Genomic DNA, 14,454 nt, shown 5'->3' with positions numbered 1-14,454 from the left:
CCTACAACTTGAGGTTTCTAATGATTCCACATTCCTTCAGTAAGTGCTTATAAATCATGTTTTAAAAGCCTAAAATCTTTTTCATGGGTGGACATGCAAGATTCATCTATATCTTTTTATCACTGTCTCTCCTTTAAAAAAAAAATAATCTAGAGGGTTGCTGGGGGTTGGGGGGGAGGAATAGGGTGGTGGGGTTATGGACATTGGGCAGGGTATGTGCTTTGGTGAGTGCTGTGAATTGTATAAGCCTGATGATTGACAGTTCTATACTCCTGGGGCAAATAATACATTAATATGTTAATAAAAAATAACCTAAATGTTAGCAAAAAATCTCTATTTCTATAATCTATGAGAAATGTTCAGCTAGTTGCAAATATTTTAATTTCATTATTGTTAAAGTCCTACCATGAACCAATCAAATGCAATCATAACTACAAAGAAATGAGCCATACTCTAAAACCTCACACTTTACTGGGAAAATCTAGGATCAAGGAATTAGGTTGCTAAATTGTAGCAAGTAGATGGAGTACTCTAGGAAAAGGTGTTTTCATGAGTATGGTAGGGTTAATTGTATAGTTTAAATATATTTGCAACTTCTATTTTTATAGCTTTAGAGAAAAAAAACAACTGCATGTTTAAATCTATATGGTTTTGTTAAATAATTCTTAATAATGGGTGAATGTATTGGGGCACCTGGGTGGCTCAGTCAGTTAAATGTCTGCCTTCAGCTCGGTCATGATCCCACAGTCCTGGGATGGAGCACCATGTCAGACTCCCTGCTCAGTGGGGGGGGTGTCCTTCTCCCTTTCCTTCTGCCCTTCCCCAACCCCACTCATGCTCTCTCTTGTTCTCTGTCTGAAATAAAATCTTTTTAAAAATGTGAATGTATTGATATGACATTAGACATATAAAGTTCCTCTCACATTTCTCTCATTCACATTTTGTATATATAAATCTATAGGTAGATTTATATAGATACACACACACATACATACATACATACATACGCAATTGCTTTTCCAAAGAATACTTTCAAGTATCTTTAGCTACATCATTCCAAAATCCTTTCAGAAAATCACTTACTATAGTCACATGTCAATATTCTCATTTGGTCTAACATTTGTTTTTGTTTTGTATGTGTTTTTTCCTTTAGGAAGATTCACTACATTATCTGGGTTAATGGGGACGGCTCAAATATAGTTCATTCAAACCTACTGGATTTTGAATTTCCTCGCCTACTCCTACCACATTTTGAATTTGTTGGAGGCCTCCACTGCAAACATGCCAAACCCTTGCCTAAGGTAATCTATTTCTTGGTTTTGCTTTACTTTGCATTTTCAATATGAATGACTCTGTATTCTTTATTTAGAGTGTTTATTTATAATGAGAGACACACAGGGAGCCAGATACGGTGACCTACTTAGAAACTCATGTATTTCTAAGTCAACACAAGTATCTGAATTTCAATATCATTACCAAATAAAGTGGAATACCTAGGAGACTTTGAGAATAGTATCAGTTTAATTAAGGCCTATATTATTCAATATTAAGTATCAGATATTCATTAAAAGAATCCTTACAAAGTAGCTAACATGTTGCAGAGGTAAGTGTCAATATTCAGGGAAGCAGTGTAGACAGTTTCTGCCACCACCTGCCTGACACCTTATCTGGAAAGAGAGAATATAAGCACATAATAAAAACTGTATGAAACATGTTATAATAAAGAAAAGATCACAATGGTAAGGAACATTCAGTGGGAATCATAGAAAAGATCTCTGAGTCACTGATAATTAAGGTGAGATCTAAAGGATATGCAGGAACATGTAGAAAAGGGAAGCAGAAGGTAGAGGAAAAGACAAAAGAAAAGCAGGGAGAGTAAGAATGACATTTCCCAAGAACTCCAAACTTATTCTAGCAGGAAGAGGCTGAGTAAAGGGACAGATGATGCTGGAGGGATAAGCTGAAGACAGCTAATTATAAATAGTAGTGTGGGCTAAGGGTTAAGGAGAAAATGAAAAGGTTTAACAGAAAGGGAGAAATATGATTACATTTTCTTTTTAACAAAAAATCTCTCAGGATGTAGTCACTGAGTTAGATTGTAAAGGAGCAAGAGTGGAATGGGGAACCACTTGGCAGGCTGTTGCAAAAAAAAGGCAACAATGATGGAAAACTGACTACAATGTTCACAGGGAGATGACACTTACTGGTAATAATAGTACCAGCCTCATGTTGTTGGTGTGTGGGAGGGGGGAATAGTACATATAAAACATCCAAAATGTCTCTGGCACATACTCAGTGTTCCAAAAGAAATGTTAACTACTGTCATCACTGTTAATTTGTTACTATCACATACTATAAACAATCCAATGGCTGCCAGCCATCCAAATCTAATTCCTCAATAGTAACTGGTTTTCCAACATATCAATATTATATTCTCACACAGTCCTAGAGAGCATGTTTCCTATAAAGTTGTTTAAAAGTAAATGTACAAATGGGGGCAAGGAAGTGAGCACATTAAAATGTTAAAAAAAATTTTGTAAGGGTTAGGGCTTTTCAATAGTGCTCTAACTAAAAGTAAAACCAGGACTCAATAATATAAATGTGTTACCCAACAATTTCAGAGCCAAATCCAACATTTACTTTCTTCCACTCCAGCATTTAAATCATTCCTCATATGAGGTCCCAGGGTTTTACATCTTAGAGCATTTTAGGAGATGATGTCAGTCAGAACAGGTGTTGTCTACCTACACCAAACTTACAGAAAACCTCAGTAAAGCTCCCCTAGGGAACATATATCTCAACACCATAGCTGCCTGACAGAATGAACACAGAAAAATTGTACACTGCATATATAATAAGAACCATAAATTCTGCACATATTGTAAAGACCAAATGATCTCTACTTGAATCTGAAAACTGCCCTCAGTTTAAAATTATAAAGATTCTGTTCAGTTCATAGGATGATATTCCTTATGAAGGAAAATAAGAAACTAGTATGTTTTAAATTGATAGACCTTTTTCTTTTTTAAAAGGAGAAAGAGTGTGCATGAGGGGGCAGAGGGGCAGAGAGAGAGGGAAAAGCAAACACTGTCAGGAGCCCGACATAGGGTTTGATCCCAGAATCCCAGGATCATAACCTGAGCCAAAAACAGATACCTGACTGAGCCACTCAGACTCCCCTAAATTTGTATACCTTGAAGACATAAATAATAAGCAAGTAATCTTTAGTGAACAATTTTATGATCTCTTAAGAGATCCTTTTTGTCTACCTCCTTAGTGGTGGCAATATAAAACTGGTATCTTGTTTGAGAGTAAAACACAGTGTACCTTTTGATTGCAAATTGTTCAGGTGATCTATAATTTTCACAAGGTTCAAAGACCAAGATAAGATTAGTGAAAATTCCATGTTATCTAACCTTACCCTTGAAAGATTTCCTGTTAAATTTTGAAAAAGTAGCTGTCAATAGGAAGGGGAAAAAGAGGAGAAAGAGGAGGACAGGAGAAGGATAAATAGCAGTATTATAATAATTACTAATAGGAGCTGTTGTTCTGAAGTTGCAAAAACAAGATCTTAATCCATGTCAGTGATTTTTTTTTTTTAAAGATTTTATTTATTTGTCAGAGAGAGAGGGAGAGAGAGCAAGCACAGGCAGAGAGAATGGCAGGCAGAGGCAGAGGGAGAAGCAGGCTCCTGCTGAGCAAGGAGCCCGATGCGGGACTCGATCCCACGATGCTGGAATCATGACCTGAGCCGAAGGCAGCTGCTTAACCAACTGAGCCACCCAGGCGTCCCCATGTCAGTGATTGTTAAGAATTATATAAAGAAATGGTTTTTCCAAACTACTTTTCCATTAATTATTAAGTTCTCAGAAAACTTTTGTACCCTTTTTAAAGAATTAAGACAGTTGGCAGAATGCATCAGGAGTCTTAAAAATGCTTTATAGCCTTTGGCTTCATAATATATTCATAAAACTATGCAGAGAAAAATAATCTAGATGTACAAAATTTATCTGAGGCAATTAATTATTCATAAAAGTATGAATTATTACATTTATTCATAAAAGTAAACACTGGAAGTAATCTAAATATCCAAAATTAAGTAATGATTAAATAACTTAAATAACCCATTATAATAGGTTTAATCAAAGTATGCTTAATTACACTTAATGAGCTGTATTTATGAGATTTGGTTGAAAAGAGGGGCAAAATGATAAATATAAGATCACAATTTTCTTGCACAATGAAAAAATACAAATTGGGATTAAAATTTTCAAAACATATGTCATAATGTAGACTTAATTATATGAATAAAGATTAAATGAAAACATACAAATTTTAGCATAATGTCCTCAAGATCCATCCATGTGGTCACAAATGGCACTTAGGTTGTTTCTACTGGTTGTTGTAAATAATATTTCAACAAACATGGGAGTGCATAGATCTTGTCAATATCCCGTTTTTCTTTTTTTTTAGTATACACCCAGAAGTAGAATTGCTGGATTATAAGGTACCTCTTAGTTTTTGAGGAATCTCCATATTGTTTATCATTAGTGGCTGAAGCAATTTACACTCCTGAGTACAGTGTACGAGGATACCCTTTTCTCCACATCCTCGTCAACACTTATCACTTCCTAATAATAGCTATTCTGACAGACATGAGGTGATATCTCATAGTAGTTTTGATTCACATTTCCCTAATGATTAGTGATCTTGAGCCTCTTTTCAAGTAACTGATTGGCCATTTGGGTGTCTTTGAAAAAATGTTTATGTAGTTCTTCTGCCCATTTTTCAATCAGATTGGTTTTTGGAATTGAGTTGTAGGAGTTCCTTATTTTTTATATTAACCCCCTTACCCAATATATGGTTTGCAAAAACTGTCCCCCATTCTGTAGTTTGCTTTTTCATTTTGACATCTCTTTTGCTATGTGAAAGCTATTAAGTTTGATGTAGTCCCACTTGTTGGGTTTTTGGCTTTTGTTGTTTGTAGTTTTGGTCTCATATCCAAAAAAGTCACGGTCAAGGCCAATGTCAAAGAGCTTTTTCCCTATGTTTTCTTTTAGGAGCGTTATGGTATCACATCTTATGTTTAAGTCTCTGATATATTTGGGTTGATTTTGTGAGTAGTGTAAAATAAGGGTCCAATTTCATTTTTCTGCATGTATATGCAGTTTTCCTAACACCATTTGCTGAAGAGATCACCCTTTTCCCATTGGGTGTTCCTATACATGCAGAATTTGATTCTTATATTCTTTTTTTAATTAATTTGAGAGAAACACACACACATGCAACTGCGGGTAGTGGTGGAGGAAGAAAATCCTCCAGCAGACTCCTCACTGAGCACGGACACTCACTGAGCCTGACACAGGGCTTGATGATCCCAGGACCCTGAGATCATGACGAGTCAAAATCAAGAGACAGCCACTCAATTGACGGAGCTACCCATGTGTCCCTGGACTCTTGTATTCGGTTCAACCGGTCTATATTCTCTTTTTATGCAGGTCCCATATTATTTTAGTTACTATAGCTTTTTAATGCAGTTTAAAATCAGGGACTGTGAGGACTTCAACCTTGTTCTTTCTTAGGGTTGTATTGCCTATTTGCAGTCTTTTGTGGTTTCATGCCCGTTTGGGGATAGTTTGTTCTATCTCTGTGAAGAATGTCATTTATTTATTTATCTATTTATAGAGAGCGTGACTGGGGGGAGAGACCGAGGGAGAGGAAAACAAAGATTCTTAAACAGGTTCCAAGCTCAGCACAGAGCACGACACGGGGCTCCATCTCACAACCCTGAGATCATGACCAAGCCAAAAATCAAGAGTCAGACCCTTAACAGACTGAGCCCCCCAGGTGCCCCCGTCATTGATATTTTGATAGGGATTGCACTGAATCTATAGATGGCTTTAGGTAGCGTGGACATTTTAGCAATATTAATTCTTTGCATCCATGAACATATGATTTTTTCCACTTGTGTCTTCTATTTTTTTCCCCACAAAGTAGTTTTTGCTGTACAGACCTTTCACTTCTTTGGTTAAATTTATTTTTTTCCCTGTCGTTAAATTTATACCTATTTTATTGTTTTTGATGCTCTTGTGAACAAGACAGTATTTTTCAGATGTTTTATTATTGGTGTATAATAGTGCAACTGATTTCTGTAAATCAGTTTTCTATCTGCAACTTTACTAGTTGATTAGTTCCAATGGTTTCTCTGGGTGAGTCTTTGGAATTTTCCATACACAAAATCATATCATCTGAAAATAACCACAATTTAACTTATTCTTTTCCAACTGGATGCCTTTTACTTCTTTTCTTGCCTAGTTGCTCTAGTTAGGACTTCTAGTACTATATTGAGTAAGAGTGTCAAGAGTGGCATCTTATTCTCTTCCTGATTTAGAGGAAAAGCTTTCAATTTTTCACCATTTAGTATGTTAGTTGTGGGTTTGCCATCTATAACCTTTATTATGTTGAGGTTATGTTCCTTCTATACTCAATATGTTGAGGGTTTTCATAATGAAAAGATGTTGTATTCTGTCACCTTTTCTGCCTCTATAGAGAGGATTGTGCTATTTTTGTCTTTCATTCTGTTAATGTGATGTATTACTGTGATTGCATTCCATGTTGAACCATCCTTGCATCCCAGGGATAAATCCCACCTGGTTATGTTGTATAATACTTTTAATATGGTCTTGAGTTCAATTTGCTAATATTTTGAGAATTTTTGTATCTATACTCATCAGGGATACTGATTTATAGTTTTCCTTCCTGTGGTGTCCTTATTTTGCTTTAGTATCAGGATAATGCTTGCCTTGGAGAATGATTTTGTAAGCATTCCCTCCTCTTCAAGTTTTTGGAAGCATTTGAGAAGGACTGGCATTAATTTTTCTTTATATGTTTGGTAGAATTCACCAGTGAAGCTGTCTATTCCTGGGGAATTTCTGTGTTGGGAGGTTTTTGATTACTGATTCAATCTCTTTACTCATTATTCGTCTGTTCAGATATCTACTTCTTCACTATTCAGTCTTGGTAGGTTGTGTTTTTCTAAGAATTTATCCATTTCTCCTATGTTATCTAACTTGTGGCCATATAATTGTTCATAGTAGTCTTTTGTGTTTCCTATGCATTTCTGTATTATCAATTATAATGTCTCCTATCTAGTTTCTAATTTTGAGTCTTTTTTTCCTTAGTCCATGTAAACATTTGTCAATTTTATCTTTTCAAAAAGAGAGAAAAATAAATACTGTATCACTTATATGTGGAATCTAAATAGGCCAAATTCATAAAAACAGAGAGTGGTTATAGCAGTTATCAGGGGCTAACCACCCTGGCAAGTGGGGAAATAGAGCTATTTTTTAAGGGTACAAACTTGTAACTAGTAGTAAGTCTTAAGAGAGCTGATGCACAGTATGGTGAATACAAAAATAATGTATTATAACCCTCACACTTGCTAAGAGACTAGATCTTAATCATCCTAACCACAAGAAGGAAATAATCATGTGACAAGATAGAGATGCTATAATTATGATGGAAATCATATTAAATATATAAATGTATCAAGTCAACATGTTGTGCACCTTAAGTTACACAATGTTTTATATATATATATATATATATATATATATATATATATTTTTTTTTTTTTTTAAATTAAAAAAAAAAACAGGGTGCCTGGGTGGCTCAGTGGGTTGAAGCCTCTGCCTTCGGCTCAGGTCATGGTCCCGGGGTCCTGGGATCGAGCCTCGCGTCAGGCTCTCTGCTCAGCAGGGAGCCTGCCTCCCTCTCTCTCTCTCTCTGCCTGCCTCTCTGCCTGCTTGTGATCTGTCTGTCAAATAAATAAATAAATCTTTTAAAAACAAAACAAAACATTTTAAACCAGGCATATCTCCAGATAGCATGATTAAAACTTACTTCCTTTTTTGCAATTTTTTATACTTTTGCAAATTTTCTTGCAATAAGCTTCTTTTCACAAGGATGTCAGGGAATGAGAACAACTAGTCTGTATCAGTGATTAATCTGTAGAGAATAGATTAGTGTAATACTATAGGGGACCATCTTCCACAGCATGGATGAAGGAGTTTCACGCCAATCAAACAAAACACTAAAATTTTCATTTTAGGCCAATGAAACAAAACAGTTTAGGTAATCTTAACTGTTGCTACAGTCACTAGAATTACACTACACCAGGACACACTATGTGAGTCATAAGAAAGTTCAGTATCATATTGAAATTAATGCCATCGGGGGGAATTATACTTTTGAAGAATGTTCTACAAAACAGTCTACAAGACCACTGAGGTTTGCAAACTGTTTCCTTTTTCTCTAAAAATAATTTTGAAAAGAAGTTTTGTGACAATGATTAGGATGAGAAAGTATATTTTTATATTGGGAAAGCTAGATCATTATGTTCCAGAGAAAAAAGAATAATCAATTTAAAGAAAAGGAAGAATGGAAGGAAAGGAGGAAGGGACAGATGGACGGATGAACAGGAGGGGTGGGAGAAAAGGATAAGCATATGGTTTTCAAAAAAAAAAGCATATGGTTTTGATCAGGTATCCAGGAAACTTTTGCTCCTCTACATTTTTCCCCCTTTGGAAGGAGAGTACACTGAACAGCGTGGAGTTATTCTAGCATAGTAATACACATATTTTTAATTCGCATCAATCAGGGACACGACAACAGAACGACTCTGAAACAATTCTGGGCAAACATGTCTTCACCAAGAGCATTATCTAGTCTGAATCGAGCTACTCAGGAGGGTGACCACAGGTCTGCTGGAGAGAACCCTGAGGTAGCTCTCCCACTGTGGTTCAAGGGCTCAATGGGGCCCTTACTGTGGTGATTTAAAGACATAATTACTAATTTTAGTGAAATTCACTCAATCCTAGGTCATCCAAAAACCAAAGCTTTTATAACTCACTGTGGAACCAACTGCATCTATGAGGCCAATTACTATGGTATCCCTATGATGGGCATTCCTTTGTTTGCAGATCCACCTGATATATCATATTGCTCACATAAAGGCCAAGGGAGCAGCTATTAGTTTGAACTTAATACAATGTCAAGTACAGATTTGCTCAATGCATTGAGGATAATCATTAATGATCCTTCCTGAGTACTTTTTTTTTTTTAACCAGACACTATTTCTAGAGAGATGTGCATACGAAAGCCAGGCAGGCAGCCATGAGTCCTGCTATGAAAATAATTACAAGTTAAGATTTGCTCAGTGCTGGAAGACCAACTTCAATAATCCATTCTGAGTGTCAGATTAAGGTTTCTTGCATTTAGGGAAAATGCAAGAGGTTTAAGGATAGTAATTTTTGACATAATCAATAAAAAGAATCATCAAAATGGTTAACAGAAAGATTAAGAGGAAACACTGAGAACAAAGCAGGGAACCATGAGTGTTGTAACAGTACTTATCTGCACAATTACAACTTTCAGCATGAGAACATCATTTTAAACTCTTCTAAAATGGTTTAATTTCTGTAAACCAGCATGATGTTATCAATCTTGAATTTCCATTAAACACCTCCAAAATTTCCTATGCTAATATTTTGATTCCATCACTGATAAATTATAATTTATATGTTTATGTATATTTAAATATATTATAAATATACATTTATATAAATTTAAACATTCTACAACTTTCAAATTTATCCAATTAAAACTTTGTGAATACTATTTATAAATGCAGTTATACTCAGTAATTTGGTTATGCTTGTTTTGTTTGATAGAACTGTAAAAATCAAAAAGTAATTGACTTAGAAGAGATCTACTGGGATAATCCTGTTTAAAAGCCAAATTTTCTGGACCAGAAATATCTGGTTTCCAAATTACTTCAGGATACACATTAATTTCCTATACTCTATTATTACTAATATCATAATTAAGTATGTATTTCCCCTTTTTGTTTCATAATGACTTCAGAAATAAAATTTTGTGAATGTTTGGTTATAATATCACAGGGGACATCTGCATTTTAAAAGCAGTGTTATTTAATTGATTATTCATCCTAAATAAGCACCATGAGAAGCACATTTTTTGTTTCTTAAAGATGGTATTGTTCATTTGGCAGTTTTATGAAAAAGCATATCTTTCTAAAATAGATGTCTTTCTACTTTTAATTAATTCTTAATAAGGTAAAACTGTGCCCAAAAAGTAAGGAAAATTTATTAGCTGATATGTACTGAATGCTTATGAAATACTAATTCTTTTGTACGGATTAAGTAATTAGTTCTTCAGTATAGTTGTTCCTTATTGTATTACAAATATGTTTCAGGATTATTTCCCTCCTCTCAAAAACTCAGTGGTGCTCTCACTAGTTTTCACAGGACAGGAACAGAAGTTACCTCCATGGTTATTGCTACAGTGTCAGAGCACTTTGTGATTTAAAGTTTGTAAAGCCCTCTTTATTAATCCTTCTTCCTTGTCTTAGTCCATAATCATTTCAAAAGTAGAAACAAATGCAACTAGCAATGCCTGCAAGTGAAATATTGAGCTCTCCAGATTCTAAAATGGCCATACTAACTAGAAAAACCACAATACCAAACCCAAATGGAAGTCTCCAAATGACAGGGACAACTCCAAGAATCAATACATTATTCCTCAAAATAATCAGATTAAGACATTATTCCTATCCATTCAAAAATGAAAAACTGAAAAACAGAAATGAAAAAAAAGCACACAACAAGGTGTCAGAGTCAAGACTCAAAACAACACAATCCATTCCACACTTATAAGCATGACTTCACCGCTGTCAAGTCAATACCAGCTCTTGATCAGCTCTGCCCGGACATGCCCCTGAACTTCACGTGGACTTGTCTCCTCTCTCTGAATTATGACAGTATTTTGAAACTTGTTTACCAGATCTATTAACAACTCCTTACTGGATAATTCAAAATGTCCATGTCAAAATCATGTATTTTGACTTTTTTTTTTTTTTTTTTTTGCCTTTCAGAATTAACTCATTCCACTTTTTCTAAACGGGAAATACTTGTCATCTCCCAGTTTCTTTTTCTTCACAGCTTGATGTCCTAGACAGTCAACAAATTCCAGCCCATAAATATCTCTAATTGTCTCTAAGGAAAATAATAGAATTTTTCTCCAGTGTTACATGGCACTCATTTTTACCATCCACACAAACCCTTACACATACACATGAAAATTTCATTTATCTTTTTCATCCACCTTTTCTACTTTGTTCTGTAAATTATTTGGTTTTCTTTCAGCTACAAGGAGAATGCTACGTGGTTATCAACCATTCATCATGATCAGCTACAAAGCCTCTTGACCAACCAGTCTTCTGGATTGTCATTTGTCACAAAGCAGCCAACACCCACCTTCTTAAAACCTCACCTGGTTCCAGTACCACTCTTTGGATGTGATTGGGTTCCTGCTGGCTTGTGTGGCAACTGTTATTTTCCTTGTCATAAATGTTGCTTGTTTTGTTGTCAAAAGTTTAAGAAAGAAAAGAAAAAAGGGAATAGACTTTTGAGACATAGTAGGCATAGTAAGCCAGGAAGCATAAGTAAGGTCACTCCATTTAATTCAACCTCGGCGAATCAAGTTGTGACACATTCTCCTCCACATTTCGTTAAGACCTGTGCCTCACCTAAATATTTTACTCTTGGTTAAATATGCTGTGTATATTTATAATTAAGTATATTTAATTATACTTATATAATTAAATATATTTGTATTTATAATTAAATATTAAATATACTGTGTATATTTATAATTAATTCATTCTACCCTAAGAGGGAAATAATCCTATGTATTTTTTGACAACTACTTCCCTCAATATTCTTTAATATTTAAATAATAATTTAGTAATATTGAGATTCTTCAATTCTGTTCATCAAACCAAGGAGGACATGCTACCTATAAAGATATAGTCCCTTTATAATTCTCATTTAAAAAATCCTCAAATAATTCTACCTTAATACTGACATATATAATTTCATAACTGTAGGAAAAAAAAGAGACTCACTGCAGTTTTAGTCTGTGACTTAAGCCTGATTGTTTTTACCACACATTTTCAGAAACATCTGCTCTATAAATAAGATCAAATACATGTGCCCCTGACAAAGAATAACACAACTGAACACTTATTATAAGTGGCAAAACAGTATTATTCATACTACTGCAGGAGGGGAGAGATTCCAGTATAAACTGACTGTATAAGTTTGTACTCCAACTAAGACAAAGGTGCCTGAAGTTTTTGGGTTTTTGTTTGCTTTTGTTTTTTTCATTTCCAGTTGGGTCTTTATTGGTTAAATAAGAGAAAAATCGTTCCCCAGGGGCCAGCTTTCTTTCTGCTAAATAATTCTATAGCTTCTCTGTCACAAGATGGAAAATTCCACTAATAAAAAAGTATGGATGCTCTGTCATTAGGTAGAGTGTGTATCTTGTTTAGTATCAAGTGCCAGAAACACATGCCTCAAAAGGGAAAGGAAAATGAAAACCTTGTGCATAGGTGGGTATCCCCTCAGAAATGGTATATGCAGATGCCAAAATTAAGCTCTTGCTGCCATCCTTCTACCTCTTAAAAGCCAGAAGGTCAGAAGACCTCTGTACATCTTGATGGACAGATAGCCCCAGGTCCCCTCTAGCCCACCACTCCTGGGGAGGCTTTCCAGGTCCAATTCCAGAGATCACATTTTCTTCAGCAAAGACTCAATAATGAGAGGTGGGGCCATCTTTAAGGACACAAGTCATGACCTAAGTACAGATGGAAGATAAAGTTTGGTCAAGAACCTCAGCACAATGTTTAGGCAGGTAAATCCTTTGTGTTTATAGTTCACAACCCTCTTCAAATACAAAATACTTTTTCCTATAAATTTCCTTTGTTACAGGAATTCTGAGTGTTCTAACTGGCTTCCTACCTAAAACTATGCACCAGTAACATCTTTGGTTGAAAGGACTATAGATATTTTCCATACAAAGCCTTGGATATTTCTGAGTATCTGTTCTTACTTTATTGAACAACCCTTTATAACTGGATAGTAAGACACAAAATAAAAGGAAAGTATGGATAGATGGGGTCCAGTAAGATAGTAAATTGCTCTGGATTATGTTAGAAGATTTCCCCCCTCCTACAATAATCTCCCATTTTTTGACCTTACCTTGTCAAGTCATGTATTTCCAACTCCTTTAATACATGGGACACTGAGGATATCAAAACAGAAACTTATATAACCTTTTTATTGATTCTTTTCTCATACAGCATAGAAAAATAAATTGCTGATGGCATAAAGAGCCAAATATTGTGTGCAACAATTTTTAAATTCCATGCATAAGAAAGCATTTGAAATAGCAAAAAGGCCTCCAACGCTTGCCTTTAAATACTGGTATTTAGGGTCAGAATACAACTTAGAAGGTAAACCACAAAAATAAAAAAGAAACCAAGTTAAAAACAGTTCTTCTGACTGACAAGTGATATATTTAAACAGTTAGATGGAAATGAGGCATACTTAGCACTTTTGATTATATGGAGACTTTTACAGCATTCTTCTACACAACAAAATTACTTTTAGCAATAATCACTGATGAAATTAATTACATTAATAATATCCAGAAAGGAAACAATGAATATTTTATTAAACCCAGAATATATAATCATGTCACTAAAAAATAAAAAATAGTAAAGTACAAAGAAGAAAAAAGTAATGCATTAATGTTCTTTTAATTACATTAATGTCTTTTTTTTTTTTAAATAGTGAGGTGGGGGAAGGGGTAAAGGAGAAAAACCTTACACATACACATTAGCCTGAGGCATAAAGAAGCTCTATGTGTACTACCCAAGCTGAATTCCAATCTACTTGTTTTCTTAATGAAGTAACTTCTACAAATAAGATAATGAATGATTGCCAAAATTGGTCTTTGCAATTCTTAGACCATATAGCCAGATACATAAACCTATGTCCAGTCATAGGTGATCAAGAATTCTCATTCCTTTTAGTTCTGAAAAGTTTCACATACACAGCAATGTAATACTTAGAGCCAGGAAAGATGTAAACATAAAGGTACATTTAGCAAAGTCACAAAGATCCCATTATAAATTCCAAAAATTACAATACTATCCATGTGTTTGTTTCCTCAAGGTTGATTCTAGCATCTTCCAAATGTCTAAGAAATCCAAAGAAATTTAAACACAAAAACTTCAAGTGGTTACACAGAATGACAGAACTGATGTAACTTTTTTCATCTTTATAATCTCTGTGCTAGTACTGTTTATTTCAAATATATTGTTTACAACAGAATTAAACACCATAGAATCAAAGACAAAAGTCAAGTGATTATGAACTTCATCTTGATAATAATGCACAAAGTTGGGTCCATCTATGTCAGGAATGGTGTAACCAAGCATTTTAATTCCATATTCCATATAAAATGCAATGTTTATGAAAGAATAAATAATACAAATATACTACTAGTTTTCTTCTCATATTTTTTAGG

General features: G+C 34.6%; 1 pseudogene; it reads left to right on the top strand.

Moving 5' to 3' along the window:
* The window catches only part of LOC125093779 (UDP-glucuronosyltransferase 2B31-like), a 47,620-nt pseudogene extending 35,813 nt beyond the window's left edge, over nucleotides 1–11,807 (top strand).
* Nucleotides 11,808–14,454: the final 2,647 nt, after the last annotated feature.

Source organism: Lutra lutra, chromosome 2 (assembly GCF_902655055.1).
Source record: "Lutra lutra chromosome 2, mLutLut1.2, whole genome shotgun sequence".
Lineage (NCBI taxonomy): Eukaryota > Metazoa > Chordata > Mammalia > Carnivora > Mustelidae > Lutra > Lutra lutra.
The sequence above is the reverse complement of the archived record's forward strand: the minus strand, read 5'-3'. Positions and strand labels throughout refer to the sequence as shown.